The following is a 4,301-nucleotide window of genomic DNA, read 5'->3' as shown; positions in this document are numbered from 1 at the left end:
ACTCAGGGTACCGTGGCTCAGTGGGAAAAGCCTGGGCTTTGGAGTCAGAGGTCATGGGTTCATATCCCAGCTCCGCCAACTGTCAGCTGTGTGACTTTGGGCAAGTCACTTAACTTCCCTGTGCCTCAGTTACCTCATCTGTAAAATGGGGATTAAGACTGTGAGCCCCCCATGGGACAACCTGATCACCTTGTTACCTCCCCAGCGCTTAGAACAGTGCTTTGCACAGATTAAGCGATTAATAAATGCCATTATTATTATTATTATTATCCTGCCCTGTTGCACACAGAACCGTAAGAGATTGAAGTTGAAGCAGTGGCCCCCCTCGGCTGCTACCGATGTCAAAGATCGGGAAGATTTCGTTGCGACCAAGATGCTGAATGACCTGGGTGACCACATCATGAGGACTTTGAACTTTGTCTTTTATTTTGCTCTTGTATTTGTATTACCGCATCTTTCCTATTGTGCCTGTCATCAAACCCTCCCCCACCTTAGATTGTGAGCCTCGGCAGGGGGGGTGGCTAAAATCCTTGTCAAATCCTCACTTGTGGATTTTTTTCCCAACGTTTAATCAATCATCATCATCAATCGTATTTATTGAGTGCTTACTGTGTGCAGAGCACTGTACTAAGCACTTGGGAAGTACAAGTTGGCAACATATAGAGACAGTCCCTACCCAACAGTGGGCTCACAGTCTAAAAGGGGGAGACAGAGAACAATGCAGGGCTCCACACTCAGTTGGCCCTAAATAAATTCCACTCATCAATCAATCGATGAAAGGAACCACACTAATTCCCCATCCACTACATGTCTAATGTGTGACATTGGGCAAATCACTTAGCTTTTCCGGGCCTCACTTACCTCACCTGTAAAATGGGGATTTAGACTATAAGCCACATATGGGACAGGCACTGCCTCCAACCTGATTAATTTGTATCTACCCCAGCTCTTAAAACAGTGCTTGGCATATAATAATTGCTTAACAAATACAATAATAATAATAGTTATTATTATTATTACTCTATTCAGAGAACAGTACTAATCCCTTGGAAGAGTAAAATAGAGTAAGTTCACCTGATCCCTGCCCTTGAGGAGTTGACAATCCTACTGCCATTATTTAATAGGACAGAATAATAATAATAATAATTGTGATATTTGTTAGATGCTTACTATGTGCCAGGCACTGTACTAAGTGCTGGGGTGGATATGAGCAAATCGGGTTGGCATTCCCGGTCCCACATGGGGCTCACAGTCTCAAAACCCATTTTAAAGATGAGATTAACCGAGGCCCAGAGAAGCGAAGTGACTTGCTCAAGGTCACACAGCAGACAAGTGGCAGAGGACTTCCACACTTAGACCTAGGAACAAAGTCTCTCATTTCCCCAGCATCTGGACCTGAGTTGTCCTTTAAATTGGAAGTGCTCCGAAAAGTCAGGATGAAGAGCAGGAAGTGCAGAGGGGAGGGCCTGGGTGCTATTTTCTCATTCTGGGTGACAGGAAATCCAGGGGAAGGTATTGGAGAGGATCACAGAGAAGAGAGGTCAAGAAGATGCTGCAGAGGGTATAGCTGCACTTTTCTCTTGCAACCAAGAAAAAGGCCCATTTCAATGGGATCGTCTCTCTTTATTGCTGCATTGTACTTTCCAAGTGCTATATTCAGTGCTCGGCACACAGTAAACGCTCAGTCAATGCAAATGAATGAATGAATGCCTGAAAGAAACCCAATCTAAGATGTGTGATGTCTCTCACCATATTCCCCAGTTCAAGTCCTAGTGGGCAAAAGAGGTTGCCTCACAGATTCCGAGCTAATGGACCTTTGGGATTCTGTTACTGGAATTTTCAAAGCACTTTTTCCCGTAATGCTCAAAGGATACTCATGGATGTAGTAGTACTTAGTTGTAGCTGTAGTAATAGTAGGAATTTAGTCAAAGTAGAAGGAGGAGTCCCCTCTAAGGGTCATACCTGGAGAGTTTCCAGTGCTCTCACAGATTCCGAGCTAATGGACCTTTGGGATTCTGCTGACAATAATTACTGGAATTTTCAAAGCACTTTTTCCCGGAATGCTCAAAGGATACTCATGGATGTAGTAGTACTTTGTTGTAGTTGTAGTAATAGTAGGAGTTTAGTCAAAGTAGAAGGAGGAGTCCCCTCTCAGGGTCATACCTGGAGAGTTTCCAGTGCTCTCACAGATTCCGAGCTAATGGACCTTTGGGATTCTGCTGACAATAATTACTGGAATTTTCAAAGCACTTTTTCCCGGAATGCTCAAAGGATACTCATGGATGTAGTAGTACTTAGTTGTAGTTGTAGTAATAGTAGGAATTTAGTCAAAGTAGAAGGAGGAGTCCCCTCTCAGGGTCATACCTGGAGAGTTTCCAGTGCTCTACCAGTCTCAACTACGGGAGGGAGAGTCAAGCAGATGCCTACGCATTCCATTCCTGGCTTGGGCAGTGGCTAGCGAGCGGAGGGCAATCTGCTACAAGTTAGGACTCACCTGTGCTGGGAAGCAGTGGCCTGGGACAGAGTCGAGGGCGAAGACTCAAGTTGACTGCGTGGAAAGAGGCAATGATAAACCACTTCGGTAATTTTACCAGGAAAACTCTATGGATCCACTACCAGAACGATTGTAGATGGAGGTGGGGCATTCAGGGAGAACTGTGTCCATGGCATCGCTTTGGGCCAGAGATGACTCAATGGCCTAAGACATGACAAGAAGGAGGAGTAGGAGTAGTTAGTGGTAGTAGGAGTAGAAGTTTAGTGATAGGAATGGAGTAGCAGTAGGAGGAGTACCAGTAGTAGTAGTAATAGTAGGAGTAGTAGAAGTAGGAGGAGTAAGAGTAGTATTACTTGTAAGAAACAGCGTGGCTTAGTGGAAAGAGTTTGAGAGTCAGAGGTTGTGTGTTCTAATCCCGACTCCGCCACTTGTCAGCTGTGTGACTGCGGGCAAGTCACTTAACTTCCCTGGGCCCCAGTTTCCTCATCTGTAAAATGGGGATTTAGACTGTGAACCCCACGTGGCACAACCTGATTACATCGTATCTACCTCAGCACTTTGAACAGTGCTTGGCACGTAGTAAGTGCTTAATAAGTACCATTATTATTATTATATAGTATAGTAGAAAAGCATTTTTTGAGCACAGGCTGGGAGCAGTGCTCTCTACTAAGTCATTGGAAAGTAACAACAACCAACAGTGCTCTGCACACAGTAAGTGCTCAATAAATACTACTGAATGAAGCAACAACAAAACTAGGTTTGACTATCGGGCAGGTATGCCTATCTGACAGACACAAAATCACTGTTTCACTGAGTAATTGTTGGAAATTTATTTAGCCCTTGAGATTTGTCCAGGGCTCTATATCTGAAAACCTTCCTATTCATCCACAAGGCAGGCAGAGATTGCTGTTCCCATAGAGCAAGTCAGGGAAACTGAAATGTAGAGGAAAACGGGATCTTCCTCGGGCCAGAGCTGAGGCTGAAACTCACAGCTGTCTGAAGGGATTTCCAGCTTGTGGCCAAGTCCTCTTGAGGCACATTGCTACCTTGGTAGCAGCAAGCTCGGCCAGGGAGGATCAGGGGAAAATAAATCACCAGGGTGAACACCTGGTGAAATCCCTCTTTTTCCAACATTCTCGCCAAGCCCTGCCTTAGGATAGAAGAGATTTCATTTGCCAGGGAGATTTTCCTTTAGGCCCAATTAGAATATGTTTGAAATGGATGGCTGTTAGTCAGTCAGTCAATTGTAGTTATTGAGTACTTACAATGAGCTGAACACTGTTCTAAGTGCTTGGGAGAGTATAATATTAACAATGAACAGGCACAATCCCTGTCTACGAGTTTACAGTCTGGAGGGGAGGCAGACATTAATATAAATAAATAAATGACAGATATGTACATAAGTGCTGTGGGGCTGGGATGGGGGGAAGAATGAAGGGAGAAAGTCAGGGTGACAGAAGAGAGTGGGAGAAGGAGAAAGGAGGAATTAGTCAGGGAAAATTTCTAGGAGGAGATGTGCCTTCAGTAAGGCTCTGAAGGTGGGGAAAGTCATTGTGCTATATTCATTCATTCAACTGTATTTATTGAGCGCTTACTATGTGCAGAGCACTGTACTAAACACTTGGGAAGTACAAGTCGGCGACATATAGAGATGGTCCCTACCCAACAACGGGCTCACTGTCTGGAAGGGGGAGATAGACAACAAAACAGAACATGTAGACAGGTGTCAAAACTGTCAGAATCAATAGAATTATAGTTATATGCACATCATTAACAAAATAAATAGAATAGTAAATATGTACAAGTA

At 44.2% G+C, this 4,301-nt stretch overlaps 1 non-coding gene across 1 annotated transcript; it reads left to right on the top strand.

Moving 5' to 3' along the window:
- The first annotated feature begins 2,346 nt into the window (after window positions 1-2,346).
- Window positions 2,347-2,484, top strand: LOC119927423. Its single transcript, XR_005450427.1, has one exon. It is a non-coding gene; the product is annotated as a small nucleolar RNA SNORA7 (small nucleolar RNA).
- The last annotated feature ends 1,817 nt before the right edge of the window (window positions 2,485-4,301 follow it).

Source organism: Tachyglossus aculeatus, chromosome 4 (assembly GCF_015852505.1).
Source record: "Tachyglossus aculeatus isolate mTacAcu1 chromosome 4, mTacAcu1.pri, whole genome shotgun sequence".
NCBI lineage: Eukaryota > Metazoa > Chordata > Mammalia > Monotremata > Tachyglossidae > Tachyglossus > Tachyglossus aculeatus.
Note: the sequence above shows the minus strand (reverse complement) of the source record. Positions and strands in the feature narration are given on the sequence as shown.